This window comes from Danio rerio, chromosome 2 (assembly GCF_049306965.1).
Source record: "Danio rerio strain Tuebingen ecotype United States chromosome 2, GRCz12tu, whole genome shotgun sequence".
Taxonomy (NCBI): Eukaryota; Metazoa; Chordata; class Actinopteri; order Cypriniformes; family Danionidae; genus Danio; species Danio rerio.
Genome location: NC_133177.1, coordinates 39,835,190 through 39,852,098, shown reverse-complemented (window position 1 = coordinate 39,852,098; position 16,909 = coordinate 39,835,190). Strand labels below are relative to the sequence as shown.

The following is a 16,909-nucleotide window of genomic DNA, read 5'->3' as shown; positions in this document are numbered from 1 at the left end:
CGATTATTTTTGACACCCCTACTTCCTAGTAGTTTGCTACATTTATATAAAGCCCATATCTTGAGGTTGCTCAGTATATTGTGAATTTTGTTTTCTATGTGATTTGATTGAACAGGAATCACAAGACTGATTTTTCTACTTAGCCAATCCCCATACACTCACAGAAATAAAGGTACGTGAGCTGTCATTGGGGTGGTACCTTTACAAAAGAAACACATTTGTGCTTAAAAGGTCCACATTGGTATCTCAAAAGCATATATTTGTACTTAAACATTTCAAGAGGTACACTTGTGTACTTTTTAGGTACCCATATGTACCCTTGAGATATAAATGGGGACCCTTTATGTACAAATGTGTAGTTTTTAAAAAGGTACCACCCCAGTGACAGCTCTTGTACCTTTATTTCTGAGAGTGTAGACAAGAAAAAAATAAAGTAGTGACTGCAGGTTGAAGGACTGCGGAGTAAAAGTACCGATGCAATACAGGACAAAAATATATGGAAAGTAAAAATACACATTTTTAAAACGGGTTCGAGGTCAGTTGGCATTTCTGTGTGGAGTTTGCATGTTTCCCCCTGTGTTCGTGTGGGTTTACTCCGGGTGCTCCGGTTTCCCTCACAGTCCAAACACAACGCTATAGGTGAATTGGGTAAGCTAAATTGTTCGTAGTGTATGTTTGTGAATGAGAGTGTATGGTGTTTCCCAGTGATGGGTTGGAGCTGGAAGGGCATTCGCTGCATAAAGCATATGCTGGATAAGTTGGCGGTTCATTCCATTGTGGTGACCCCAGAATAATAAAGGGACTAAGCCGAAAAGAAAATGAATGAATGAATGAACTTTAAATCACTGGTAGGGCTGTGCATAAATTAGTTCTTTGAGAACCAGTTGGATTGTTGAAAGCAGATGTTGCTATAACAAAATGAAGGAAGATTGATTAATAGACAAATTCAGAGCATGGATAGCCCTGCCCTAAAGGAATTTCATGTGACCAGGAAGTGAAGAAAGTCATTTCGAAAAGGAGGGAAGGTTACGGTATTTGATTCTAGTGTATGAGGTTAAATGAATTTTTACAAAATAATGAAGTGCACAGATGCATTGTATTTATGTATTTATGTATTTATAATACAAAACTCCAGATCTATAACGTGTGTGATGCAGCTTTAGTTTTAGCCTCTCTCTTTCTCCCTCTCCATCTGGGCCTGTATATGCCAGCGGGTCTCTGATTTATGGACGTCCAGCATGCACATCCCGGCCCAAGGACAAATCAAGAGACAGCTTCAGATGTCAGGCTATAAAGCAGCTGCTGACTGGGTTCTTATTCAGCAATTGCCACTACCCCACTTAATTCACTGGCGTTTATTTAAAGCACAAAGAGAGACAATTCAATTGTGGCTGTTTTTTTTTCTCCATATGAATGCACATTGATCATGTGTATACCAATGTACTTTTAAGAAAGAAGGATTTTTTTAAAACAGGATTTCTTTTTCCAGAACTTCATACAAATTTTTAACTATATTAAAGAGATAATCTGATATATTTTTTTTATTCAACAGTTCTGTCTGGCTCTCGAATCTGATTGGCTGATAGCTGTGAGATGTTAAAGTAATATTAGCACTCATACAGCCTCTTCACCCTTGTGTATTACTCCGCCCACACAAGTGGCAAGCAGAGTACAACAGTTTGACAAATATTGCAGCTGTTGGACAACATAATGTACTTTTGAGGCTTTTTTAGGCAAGAATGAAGTTGTTTAGTTTGCAACTATGCAGTTTATTTATAAAGATAGTGCCTATTTTAAATTTTCATAATATCTGAGATTCAGCACGATGGCGGCCAGCCTGTCATACTGAGCAGAGCAAAGATGGTTGATGTTCCGCCAAAGATGGCGACAGAGACTGCATAATAAGTACTTAGAGGGCAAAAAAAAAAACAGCATTTTTTTCATTTTTCATCATTACAGAACAAGAAAGTGACAATCTTTTTCTTTTGTATTTTGTAGTGCTGTATTTATGCCATATCTGGTAGTGTTAGCTTTGCTCTGGCTTCTGGGTTAATTATTGTGATCTCCCGATTGCAGCAGAGAAATAGGGAAAGGGAAAGAGGGAAGAAATCACTTTCGCTCACGCTCACGCTCAATCTGCCCAGTTGGTGGAATGAACTCCCTAACTGCATCAGAACAGCAGAGTCACTTGCTATTTTCAAGAAACGACTAAAAACTCAACTATTTAGTCTCCACTTCACTTCCTAATCTGCAATTGCCTCTCTGAATATCACACTAACTGTACCAAAAAAATAAATAAATAAAAAAAAATACTAATACTTTCCTTCTTAGACTTTACAGACCTGAAACTTGCCTATAGCGCTTATTCATTGTTGCTCTTATAGTTGTGTAAATTGCTTCCTTGTCCTCATTTGTAAGTCGCTTTGGATAAAAGTGTCTGCTAAATGACTACATGTAAAATGTAAATGTAAATACTGGTAATTCTCTGCAGACTGATGGCTTTTCATTTCATGTGAGCAAAATCACCTGCTTTGTCATAGTATTAGACATTACGCTGGAGAATCATTCAAATACTAGCTCTAAAGTGATATTTGTGAAGTAGCAATGGTTTCTGAAGTAGCTCCTGGTCTGATGAAGTAGTTCCTCTCCGTGTTTGATTTTCTTTTTTATATAAATGATTATGGCGTCGAACTGTCACATAAATGCAATATCACACTCAGGGGCGGACTGGGACAAAAATTCAGCCCTGGCACTGTAGCCACACCAGCCCATATTACAACACCGACCCCCACCCACAGACACGCACATTCACTATTTAGTGTACAGATGGTGAGATAATATGACATTCTTGCCAGATTTTAATTATGTCCGGGTAGCCTCGGATTGGGTCGGCCCATCTTGAAACCAGGCGGCAGTTGCCGATTGGGCCAAATGCTTAACATTTATTATTATTACTATTATTATTATTATTATTATTATTATCATAATATCACATCTAGCAAGTGATAAAAGCTCTCTGCACTTAAAAACAATACATATTTAAAAAAAACTGACCGGCCCACGGTTAAAATTTGGTCTGGCCCTTCTGGCATTTCCCAGAATTGCCAGATGGCCAGTCCGCCCCTGATCACACTCATAGCAATGCGATATGATAGTATATTATCACTGGTGGGACAACAAAGCACTTAGTCTGTGGCGTTCAGCCAATGCACGCTTCCCACATGTGTCGATACAGCCATATCGCACTACGAGTTGGAAGGGCATCCGCTGCGTAAAAACTTGCTGGATAAGTTAGTTGGTTGATTCTGCTGTGGCAACCCCGGATTAATAAAGGGACTTAGCCGACAAGAAAATGAATGAATGAAAGATAATATAATATAATATAATATAATATAATATAATATAATATAATATAATATAATATAATATAATATAATATAATATAATATAATTTATTGTGGTTAAAAATCAGGGCTATTTCATTCAACATTGATATCTTATTTTTTCTGAGGATAAAATATTGGTAGAGTCTTGTTTAAAAATTAAAGAAATGTCATCTGTATTTACAGAATAAAACAAAAATTATGTTTTACTCCTACACAACTATGAATCGTAAATCCAGAGAAATTGATCTTTTTTTTTTCAATAGCAGTGTATACAGTATACAGTTAAAGTCAGAATTATTAACCCCCCTAAATTATTAGACCGCTTGTTTATTTTTCCACAAACTACTGTTTAAAGGAGAGAAGATTTTTTTAATACATTTCTAAACATATAAGAAACATTTCATCATGTTTTTTCTTTAAATTTGCTTCACAAATACATGTGACTATCTATATATATATATATATATATATATATATATATATATATATATATATATATATATAGTCAAATGTATTAGCCCTCCTGTGACTTCTATTTTTTTTAAACATTCCTCAAATTATGTTTAACAGAGCAAGGAATTTTTCACAATATTTCCTATAATATTTTTACTTCTGGAGATAGTCTTATTTGTTTTATTTTAGCTAGAATAAAAGCTGTTAAAAAATTATCTTTAAAAACCATTTTAAGGTCAATATTATTAGCCCCCTTAAGCAATATTTTTTTCAGACTGTCTAAAGAACAAACCCCTGTTATACAATGACTTAACCTAGTTAAGCCTAAAATGTCACTATAAACTTAATACTAGTGTCTTGAAAATGTCTAGTAAAATATCCTTTACTGTCATCATGGCAAAGATAAAATAAATCAGTTATTAGAATTTAGTTATTAAAACTATTATGTTTAGAATTATTTTGTTAAACAGAAATTGGGGAAAAATATGCATAAGGGGCTAATAATTTAAGAGGGCTAACAATTCTGAATTCAACTTTATATGAGGAGACATTTTCAGGGCAATCAATGGAATAAAAATTAAATTAGAAACATGTAGATGCACACTGTTAAAAATATAGGTTCTTGCATAAAGAACATTTCCTTTGAACATAAGCTTCTTTATTGTGGAGAAAGGTTCTTCACACACACAATATATATTAATTAAAAAACTGTTCACTGAGAACCTGTTTGCTCTAGAACAGACCCATAGGATGACTGGTGAAAGGGGTGGTTCTTTTTACTCCAAAAGTAGACCTTTTCCAGTTATACACCTCATTTTCTATTCAATTATGAGATTTAAATACTGCATTTTAGTGATGTTTAAGCAGTATTTTTTGCTGGATTAGCTAAATTAGCTGGATTAGCTATTACCAAAATTGCTTAGAAAAAAATAGGAGGTTTTAAATAAAAGCTGTAGCTGATTGTCATATAACAATCTGGCCAGCACATTTAAGTGTCCTGAGTCAGAATTTTGCCATTTCAATAAAAAATTAAATTAAAATAAAACGTAATAATAATGTAGAGCTTCACAATTTTTCCAGCCTCTTTTGTAAAAAAAGAAAAAGAAAGTTAATTTAAACATTCATGCATAACAATTGCCAAAATAATATTGGAATTAATTTAATATGGACCGCTTTTGGTGCTTCACAGCTTTTTAATCAGACATTTTTTTTCAAGAATAAGGTCCAAGATTTAGAATAAAAATACTTGTAAAATGTTTTCTCTATTTAAAAACAATGCAGTAGTGAAAGAAGACTTCTTTTATATCAGATTATAAAATTTTAATAATTGTTAGCATTGGCCAAAACTGATTAGCTGAAGTCACGCCAATGCAACAGCCAATAGAGGATTCCACTTGGTTTCAAAACCTTTTTCGATGTTTTCACTATTTTTGTTGGCATAGCATTCAAAATAGAACAAATGAGCCTATGTATAGGACAAATTCTAGACCATTGTCAGTGAGGGGTGGCTCTTCCGAACCACTCGAACCCCGCACTGGCTGAGGGCATGCAGAACCTTTATTTTAAAGAGTGCTTTTTCGAATTGTCCAAACAATTATGTCAACGCACTGTGGCCATGCTAATGGGTGCATTCAGGAGAAAAATGAACTTTGAAGTCATTGTTAACACAGCATAAGTCAAGCAAAGTGCAAATGTCAAGTCCATCAAGCGTGCACATGTCCAGTTCAGCAGTAAGGATTAAGTTCTGTCTTTGGAGAAGTGGAGCAATGCTGAGCTGATGACTCAGATGCCGTGCATGGCGTTCACTCATAAACACATTGTAATTTGTTTTTGATGTGTGCTACATAAGTCAGCAACAAACAAAAAGTGCCGCAATCACAATGCTGAGAGGCTTCTCTTGACAGGCTCGTCGGCCTGATCTATGATGTCACTTATAACAACGCTGTGGGCAGATAGTAAGGTGAATGTCCTTCTTCATTATTAAAATGAATCTCTCCTTGGCAGTGGCGAAAGCCGGTTGTCGCTCTGTGAAATGGAGAGGCAGGAGCTCTGATCATTTTTGAATGAATCCCTACTCCTGATATATCCACTGTTAAATAATAGCATGAATATTTCGGTGAGGAAGCCTCTAACTTTGCTCTTGAAATCATGGCAAGCCTGCAATTTTAAAGCAGGCCCTTTTCAATTATTCAAATATCATTCCTGTAACAATATTTTTCCATCACCGGGCCATTTAGCCAGGTAGTGGAGGAAGGATTTTTCACCCCATTGTCTTCAGAAAGCACTCATCTCCGCTGTGTATGAGAGAATATATTTATGTCTAAATCTGGGACAGCTGCTTGGATTTCAGAGAGTGAAGAGGAAAATCATTGTTTTTTTTTTTATCAGAGGATAAATGAAATCCTGTCTATTTCATTAGGGGACGGAGCATGCAAATCAAGCACTCAAGTGAAAGTACAGATATAGACTTATAGATATTACTAAAGACCTCCTTTTACTCAAAATGACCCAAATAGAATATTACATCCTAAAATGCATCTTAATAACTGAAGACTCACTCTACCAGATCATTTGAATCAGTGACTCAATAACTGAAGACTCACTCTGACCAGATCATTTAATTCAGTGACTCAACAGCTGAAGACTCACTTTGACCAGATTATTTAAATCAGTGACTCAATTACTGAAGACTCACTCTGACCAGATCATTTAATTCAGTGACTCAAAAGCTCAAGTCTCACTCTAACGAGATCATTTAACTCAGTGACTCAATAACTGAAGACTCACTTTGACCAGATTATTTAAATTATTGGCTCAATAACTGAAGACTCACTCTGACCAGATCATTTAATTCAGTGACTCAATAACTGAAGACTCACTTTGACCAGATTATTTAAATTATTGGCTCAATAACTGAAGACTCACTCTGATCAGATCATTTGAATCATTGATTCCATAACTGAAGACTCACTCTGACCAGATCATTTGAATTATTAACACTCATCACTACATCGTTCTTTTCCCAAACGATACTTCGTACTTTGATAGTTCAGCCGCAAGCTACGTCGTTGTTTGGGAAACTCACCCCAGATCATTTGAATCAGTGATTCGATAACTCGCTCTGACCAGATCATTTGAATCAGTAAGTGGCTCACTTAAGAACATATTCAATTGGGTCTGTACAATATTTGTAAAAAAAATATATATAATAATAATAATAAATAAACACTATATAAATGTTGTTATACCTGAATATGTTTAGGGGTTTTTTGATTCTCAAAGTCCTGGTAGCCATTGGGTTGCACTTTATGAATGACTAAAGATTGACCAAACTTGAGGGAGAGTAAATTAGCTACATTTTTTTTTGTGAACATTGAAGAAACTACCACTAAAAACCCATCTAAACTGGCAAATGGGCTCCAATTGTCTATTGGATTCTACAATCGTATTAAACTCTATAGCGTATTTTGCAACAAGTTCTCTTTTTACCAGTGTAGTGGTATAACACAACGTTCAGATATGTCATCTCACTTACAACAGACAAGTCTCTTTGGCAGAAAAGCTCTTGATGGGCTCTTCCCTGTCAAGGTGACTCACAGTGAGGCTTTAAAAACTTCAGACTGTGTGCTTTACCATAGCTTGACTCCAACAAACATGCTCCCTCAAGCAGTACATCTGCCAAGAGCACACTGCTGGAGAGCCTGCCATGTAAATCCAGCAAAACAAACAGTTGAAAAGCAGCTTCCAAACACGCCAGGCCACCTTGGCAGGGAAAGCTTCGCTGGCCTAGAAATCATGTCTCCACTAAAACAGCATCTGTGTATGTGTCGTGTCCGCTAGAAACAGACAACATATGCTTTGCCCCTGTGGAAAACATGACTTCTTCGCCAAAAGCTATGATTCTGCATGACACATCTGACTACTAACACGCTCTTCCATCACAGAAATGAAATGTATACTGTGACTGTCTGTCTATAGCCCCTTTCACAGAGAAATGAGTAATATCCAGAAAATTACCAGAATGACCTTACCGGTAAGTTAAAAAGAGCGCTGTTCACACAGGCAAAGATGTTACGGGATTTTTCCAGAATAGACCGTTCTCACATCCATGCTTGATGGTTTGACTTTTATGTAAAGCTTTAGCATTCATGCAGCTGCTTTGTCCCAGAGACATTCAAATGCAGATGCGCTAACCACAGCAAAACATTTACACATTTGACGACATTACAAACTCTGTGGATGGATTGTGTACAACTTCCAAGAAAACATATGGAGGAACATTTTTACATGTTGAGATGTACATAATATGTGTGTGCGCTGGTGCTCACCAGAGCACTTCTTTACATGCACATGCGTCAAGCAACTGAAGCAGAGCTTGAAGGTAAACAAACAGCATTTTATCGATCATTTTTACACAGTTGTCATTCAGAAGGAACATAGAAATGATATCTGACTAACATCTAGCAGCTAAATGTGTCTGGAAAAATATTCAAAGGCTTTTATTTTCATAAACAGCAAGGATTTTAATGCGTATAAATGTTCTGATTGGCTGGAGTAGACATTGCGTTCTAATCGTAAATGCCCTCTTTCCGGCAATTTTCCTTCTGCTTTCACACAAAGCAGCATTCTGGCAAATTACCAGTAATGTTACAACTTCTCTTTTTGCAAAATTGCCAGAACGAATTTACCTGTATTTTCAAAAAAAGTCTGTTCACACATGATCCCTTTCATAATAGTTTGTTCATGTTTAAGGTCTGTATGTGTGAAAGGGGCTTTTTTGTCTGTTTTGGCTCAATTGTAGACAAGTTAAACAATTAATGAGCATTATCTCACAAGTAGAAGTGCGTTATGGCTGTATATTGGTACTGGTGGGAGGTGTCTATATACCAATGACTATACCAATGTTTTTAGTGTCACACCAGTGCCGATTTACAGCCATATCACACTGCTATGTGATATTGCGTTTTAACAACAGTTCAACGGCATAATCGTGAATATAAAAAGAAAATCAAACAGATTGTTCACCCAAAAATTAAAATTCTGTTGTCGTTTACTTGCCTTTCTTTTGTTGAACACAAAGAAAGTTGATGGTACAGGTTTTCAGCTTACTTCAAAATACATTGCTTTGCTTAAAATATGTTCTTTTGTGTTGAAACATGTAAATCTTGAATGTTGGAAACACTTGAGGATGAGTACATGGTGAGTAAATTTTCATTTTTGCGTGAACTGCTGTATGCCTTTAACCCTGGTAAATAAAAACAGGAAATGACCATTTAACCACTTTATACTAACATAAAATTACAAAATGTAAATAAACGTAAGAGTATATATATATTTTTTTAAATAAATGGTTGGCTAATATAAATGAAAATAATAGTAAAAAAGTATTCAGAAAGTCTCAGTTTCTCTGTGTTTACAATTTATTGTTGATTGTTTATTGTTATTAGCATTTAAGTATAAAGTATGCATTACCCATACTGTATAATAAATACATTGGGCTGCACAATATATTGTTTCAGCATCGATATCGCAACCATTCGCAAAAGTCGCATCATGACTATACGCAATGTTAAGTCTGGATTATAATTGATCATTTCGCAAGTGTTTTTTGAGGCCTGTGACTTTGTCACGGTTTAAAAGCATTCAGGCGTTAGAAATTGTATCTTTGAAAAATTAATAACGATTAATTTTATTGAATTGTTTATAAAACAAAGACTATGCAGCAGTATTATTTTACATTTGATTATTCAATTACTGTATACCTGAATACATTTTAACTCTTCGGAAAACAATAAAACGCTGTTTATTTAATTAGCATTTTTTTCTTTATTGAATCTGTCTATGCTTGTAGATTGTTTATTACATGTTATTACATGTAAATTCTTTCCAAACAGTTTTCAACTCAACTCAATATACATCACAGAATAAAAAAATCGCAATGTGTAATTTCTCCAATAACGTGCAACCCTAACTTTACATAACTAATTATGTGTAATAGAAATTATTTACATTAAAATTCACTGTATACATACATATGCCCAGTTTGTACAAAAAAAAAAAAAAAAAAACAATCAAATATTGCTTGTCATATTACATGTTGCCTAAATACCCTAACAATTAGCCTTCAATTCTATTTTAACCTGCACTATAGACATACTTTTTTATGACTCAAGGAACATAAGATTCAAACTTGAACTGGCATCATTTACATTTGAACACCTGCATTCGAGTACAAAATCCAAAGCATTTCAGTTACCTTAAAACCTGTTTTTTCTCCTTGAATGTTGGTAAAGCGAGGTGCAGGTATTATTCCGAATGACTGCTGTCGGTCAGTCAGTAGTGAACACTACTGTATCTGTTCATCTGGAAAAGGCTCGTCTGAGGCTTTGCTTCGTTAGCAGAAATGCCGCGTCCACTGCACCGCGAGCTTTTATTATCTACCGGACGCCTGTCACATCATCATTTGTTGCGGCTGTAATTCCGTAGTATCCCGAACAACCGCGCGTTATAGCATATCTGAGCCCGCCAATGACTGAGTGGCATTACCAGATTGCGCGGTTGTAGTGTGCAGGCTGCGAGAGTGTCGACGGTCTCTCAGGAGGAAGCAACAGCCCGTGTGATGATGATGATGATGCTGAGCCGCGAAGGGTCATCAAATGAACCCACACCTTTACCAACGCTCAACGCGAGCGAAGCGTATCAGCCTATGAGCAGCGCGTCATCCTGCACATGACCAGCGGCCGAGGGGACGCGCACTGACAGCTTTCACATCACACTGCCTTCATCTGCATATGGGAAACGTGCAAGGAGAGAATATAATGGGCAGGTGACTAGGAAATAATAATATAATAATAATAATAATAAGAAGAAGTAGAAGAAGATTAGGTTGTGTTTAAATAACTAAAAAGGTCACTAGACAAAATATGAACATAATTTTGAATATATTAAACCTGTCGTTTTTCAATTTGAATGATTATTGTTTATAGTATGTCATACAAGATTCTTTTGATATATATAGTTTATTATTACACTTGAATGGCATTTTAATGTGTATTTTCTGTAAATCATGGTACAAAAAACTAAATAATAAATTATCCAAGACAAATTAACCATTTTACACGATGCATAAACTAATATATTATAATCACCATTGCTATAAGATAATGGATAATATTTTTAAATCCCTTTTTTCAATATATTACATGCAAAATCAAATACGCCTATCCAGAATACAGATAACGTATGCTCCCCTGTGCATGCATGCATGCATGCACATTTATATGTGCTCTGAGTCACACACACACAAACACACACACAGCAAGGTGCCACATCATTGACAGATTTGATTATAAGGACTGGCAGGGATTTGTTGCATACGTTAGAATAATTTCAGAATAAAGCAGAAAGAAGAAGATTAAGAGCCTACTCATCTATGTCAATGTGTTTACTTTAAGGAAATGCTTTAGTGCAGATCTTGGTATTTGACATACTTCTAATTAAATAATACAAGTGACATGGGAATTCCATTCCCACCCCTTTACTGCCATTGCACAAATATGTGTATAATATTTAATAAAAAAATCGTTGTCTGGCATACAGTATGTATGCAAAAATCATAAGCTACACAATTGCTGCCAGTTGTGCCCAGTTTCATTAGTTTGCTTGTATAAATGCTTCTGTTAAACCACAATTTGAAATCAATATCTGATTTTTTTTATGGGGTTATTTTCAGTCATACTGTTGTTTTTCTTTCTGTAATGGAATGGTATTGTAGTAAAGTTTGATGGCTCATTAGCCATCTTGAAGAAGGAGGCGGATAAACTTTAAATCATTTTAATAATGAAAATAAACCTAAAACAAATGGCAGCTTCACATACTGCCAAATTGAAAGCAAAACAAAGAAAGTGTCCAGGTCTGGTCATCCCTTTTCTTCCACTGTTGTCTCTCCTCCTTTTAAATTTTTGTCTTGAGACAGGTGGCACACACAGGTGACAGTTGTTAACACTAACGCTTACGTTTGTCTTTATATAAGTTTATTAAAAATGCCACCCCAACAATCAGATGCTCGCCATGTTACCTCAGAATAATGAACTTGGAAGATTTTGAGAACACAAAACATGTTCTCTGAGAAATTAGATGCTGCGTCCTTCCTGATGACCTTCACGCATTTTGATCGGAAATTATTTAAACATTACAGCATTAACACACTGATTTATTATGTTTTTCCTTTTCAATATATACAGTATATAACATGCACAAAACCCTTACAAAAATACTATGCAAAAAAAAAAAAAAGAAACAGATTTGAATACAAATTTAAGCAAATAAATTCCGTTAATGTGATTTTTTCTATGTGACTGTTTACTTTTACCATCTCATTTAAGGAAACTTCTGGAATAAATAAGTTATATGTCTAAAATTTTATAATAAATAGTAATATAAAATGCTGTGCTTCCCACCTCCTTAATTTTGCTGCAATGACTTCTGGGACTTTTAGAGTGAGTTTATCAAAAAAATAACAATGTTTGTTTGAGCTAGGGTTGACCATGGCTCGTTATCATAACAGTGTAATGTCTCGGCTGTGTATTTAAAAATGGTGCTTCCTTTGTTTTCATTCTTCTGGCTTGTGCACGCACTAGTGACGTTTCTCTGTAAACCAATAGTATTCAGCTGTGCATCTAGCTCTGTCTTTTAGTACCCTTTTGTCATGCTAGTTACCCTTTGAAAACAGTACCCAAAAAGTGGTACAGTACGATTTGCTTTTTGCTACTTTTTGACAGTGGAAACAGCCATAAAAACACACTGACCCATACTGTACAGTACCACTCAGTGGAAACGGGCCATAAGGAACATATTAAAAAATGCCACCTGTGCTTAGTCGCATGATCCAAATGCGTTTTTTTTAAAGACTTTTGTCACCAACTGCCTTCCATATTAACGCAGATCAATGTGACACAAAAGAAGGAAATACTATTGCAACTTCTGTTTCATGACAAGTATTTGTTTTTTTACAAAAAAAAATATTTTTAAGAGAACTCACATGAATCTTAATATTAACAAACAGATGCAAAACAGACGTGGCAGATTCATATATGTGTTAAACTGTGGGTGTGCAATTTGTATTAAAATGATGGAAATTAAAGAAAATGAAACATATGTAACATATTTAAATACTGGCACTGTTTTGGGCAGAGAGAGAGAGAGAAGATAGAGATTTTATGGTGCAATTTTATTTTTACAATGTTCGACTTTTCAAACCCATAATAGTGCAGTTCCCCAAAATAAATTACAGCTCTGAATTTATCTGTTATAAAATTAGTTGAACGAGGTTGTCTGAATCTAGCATTAGATGCCATTATCTTTCTACTGAAAGGCCAGACCCAATTAACCTGCCTTACAGGAGCCCTTGTTTCATTCCCTGCGCTTTGCTGCCTGGAGGGCACACGATTCATGTCTTTTTTATATTTAACATGATCCGTGAGAGCAGCGAGACTCACAGCTCCATGAGTAAAGCTGAACTCCCTGTAGAGCAGCAGGCTCACCTCTTCCATATATCTGCCTTATTTATTTATATTACCCAAGCGTTTTCTCTCTTAGTTACACCTCCTTCCCGCTAAAGCAGCTTGTCAATTAAGACGCCCCTCAGGAGTGAGATGGAGAAACTGTGGCGAACATCTAACTACAAAAAGCAGGCCATGTATTCAAAGATGAGCTTATCCTTCAGGCAAGACGCTTTAGGTGAATTGGGTCAAAATTAACAAATATTTATCACCACACTTCGCTTGATTAATTCATTACAAATGGAGAAAAAAAAATGTATTACAAGTTTTATAAAATGTTATATTTAATTATGTAAATGAGGGATTATTTAAAATGAGGAAATATGTGCTAATTCTAACCCAAGAAAATCCTGAATATCAGAAGGTCATTTAAAATGGTTGCTGGATTTTTTTGACATGGATAAGTGATTTACAATGTTTATTTTCCAACGCAATTTGTGAACAAAGTGATGTTTCACAAACTAATTTCGAGAGGAGCATGTGATATGATGTGCACTGCTGGCCACTCATCCGTAATCAGTAATAATCCAATCAAAATGATCCTAGCTTAATATAAATGGATCACTTTCTCCTTATTGCTCTATCTTCTTTTTGGAAGAATCCCCCCTTTCCACCCCATCCTCTCCTTTTTCTCCCCTTCTGAAGGGGAAACAATTGAAACCTACATGATCTCAGATCCCTTGATATGCTTCTAGACCGGACGGGAGCCCTGGGCTCAAATATCTCCGAGCTCAGGGTTCTCTCCCGGGACAGCATGCCAAACCTGCTATAAATGCCAAGCATATCTAAGTGGGAACTCTTGAAATATGATTGGAGTGGTGGTCCATCTCTGCTGACATCAGTTTGACGGCTTCAGCCACAATATTCTCAACCATACCCCGCTTTCCACCATTAGTTTGCTACAAGGGAATTATAAGCAAAAAAAAAAAAAAAAAAGCCCCATCCCTACTCAATATTTCAGCTTAGTTGGAATAAATGTCTTCGCAACTTCGGTGAACACAGATTTTTCACAAAGCGGAGTTGGAAGTATGATTTTATCATACAATAATTTAGAATGTACTGCAAACAGGAAAAACAAATCATTTAAAAATCATCAATATATAAAACTGAAACAGTTGGTTTCAGACCATAATAATTCATTAGTATGCTGTAGACCTCGTTTTGCAGCCAATACATCATCATTTCACCTTGGAAATGACAGATACATGTCCTGCAGAGTGGCTAGAAAAATTTTGAGCCATGCTTCATGCAAAATAGTGACAAGGTCACTATGTGATGCTGGTGGAGGAAAATGTTTCCTGACTCACTCCTCCAAACCACCCAAAAAGTGACTCAATAATATTTAGTTCTTGTAACTGTTCAGGCCATGCCAGATATTCAATTTCAATGACATGTGCATCAAACCACTCTGTCACCAGTCTTGTTGTGTGTATTTGTGCATTATCATCCTGATACATGGCACCACCTTCAGGATACATTGTTTGAACTATTGAGTCCACATCCCCTAGGATGGTTTGGTAGTCCATGGCAGTGATGCGCCCATCTAACACAATTTATATTGAATGCCATGACATTCCAGCCCAAACCATATCTGATACACCCCCATGCTTTACTTCAGGCATGCAACAGTCTGGGGGGTATGCTTATTTTGGGCTTCTCCACTCTGTAACTCTCCCAGATGTGGGAAAGACGGTGAAGGTGGACTCATCAGAGAACAATACCTCTAATCAGGCAAATTATGCATAAACAAAATCTACTGTTGCCTCACAGCAAGAAGGTCGCTGGTTCGAGTTCCAGCTGGGTCAGTTGGCGTTTCTATGTTGAGTTTGCATGTTGTTCCCGTGTTGGCATAGGTTTTTTCTGGGTGTTCCAGTTTCCCCCACAGTCCAAAGACATGTAGTATAGGTGAATTGGATAAAATAAATTGGCGGTATTGTATGTGTGTGAATAAGTGGATGTTTCCCAGTACTTGACTGCAGCTGGAAGGGCATCCACTGTGTAAAACATATGCTGGATAAGTTGGCGGTTCATTCCACTGTGGTGGAAAACCCTGATAAATAAAGGGACTACACCAAAGGAAAATGAATGAATGAATGAATGAATAAAAATTTGTGTAAAGCAAGGTCTGATGAAGTGGCGTCAAGAGAAAAGGAAATGAGAAAACAATGAAAATGTATTGAAATTTACATGTACAGTACAGACACAAATCAATAAAAACGGTTGAAAAAAGTGTATTTTAATTGTTTTTAAACTAAAGAAACACTCCAAATATACAGGTAAATGAAACACTTTTTTGATTTCATGTTGAAGTGTGCTAGTTTTGGAAGACTGATGAAACTCTTGCCAGTTTCTACATAGAGCTTGCGGACAGAAGAGTGGTCAAAGAAGAAGAGCTATTCTGAAGCACAGAGAGATCAACTGTCCTGCTGTGCCGCTGTGTGCACCTGCCTGGACAAGAAGACACAATGCCAACTCTGCTAAGTGTTGGCACTCTGACAATTCTCACTGTATTCTCAGCTGAATCTAAGGTCACCTTTTGGAGAGGCGAGGGCAAGCCTTTTCAAATGGCATTTCACTTTTTTTATCCACTATTTTCTAGAGGATTTTTGTAGTGGAAGAGCCATATCCAGCCTTCACTACTTTTTATATTTTATATTCCCAAGTGATGTTTAACACAGCAAGGTATATCCTATACAATTTTCTTCTGATAAAAAGGGTATATTTTCTTGTAATTTTTAATGGAATGAAAAATATTTGGGAACTCTACATGACGGTTATATTTGTTACCAGTTTTTAATACAGCAACTAACATTAATAATGAACAGTACATGTTTTTACAGCGTTTTAACCATTATTAATTAAAGTTAGGTAATGTAAAAATTCATATTTATGTTTGGTGACAGTGCATTCATTTCAGGCTCATCTCATGAGGAAATGTAACTATTTAAAGTTGTCAAATTAGTGGCCAATTCGTATGAATTCGTACAAGTTCAGTTGTTAGAAAATGTACGATTTTAAGCAGGCGGTGTTGCACCCAACCCTGTCCCTAAAGCAAACCATCATTGAGGGATGAGCAAATCGTACTAAATTGTACGAATGAAATTGTACGAATTCATACGAATTAGCTACTAAATCAAAATGTTATGGATTGCGTGAGATGTGTTAATTTGTTATTTGCTAAATTATGAAACTTAACAAGTCCTATACAGTGACCAGAGGGATTTTGAACCATTCCTCTTAAAGAATAGTGGCCAAGTCATTACGTGATGCTGGTGGACAAAAATGTTCCTGACTTTTCTCTTCCAAAACACTATATCAATAATGTTTAGATCTGGTGCAGGCCACGGGAGATGTTCATGTTCATCAAACTACTGTCACAAGTCTAGCTGTGTGTATTGATCTATTTGAACCACTGGGTGCACATGGTCCTCCGGACAGTATATCTTATAATAGTTTTCTTCTGAAGAAAGTATTATTGTAGTTTAGCCAGAATAAAATATTTAATGGATT

The 16,909-nt window shown here is 35.9% G+C and overlaps 1 protein-coding gene across 1 annotated transcript in view; it reads right to left on the bottom strand.

Moving 5' to 3' along the window:
* fam163aa (family with sequence similarity 163 member Aa) overlaps positions 1-10,545 on the bottom strand; it is a 32,713-nt gene extending 22,168 nt beyond the window's left edge. The window contains exon 1 of the mRNA XM_002660854.7: positions 10,096-10,545. The gene's annotated coding sequence lies outside the window, so the exon portion shown is untranslated. The remainder of the gene's footprint in view (positions 1-10,095) is intronic.
* Positions 10,546-16,909: the final 6,364 nt, after the last annotated feature.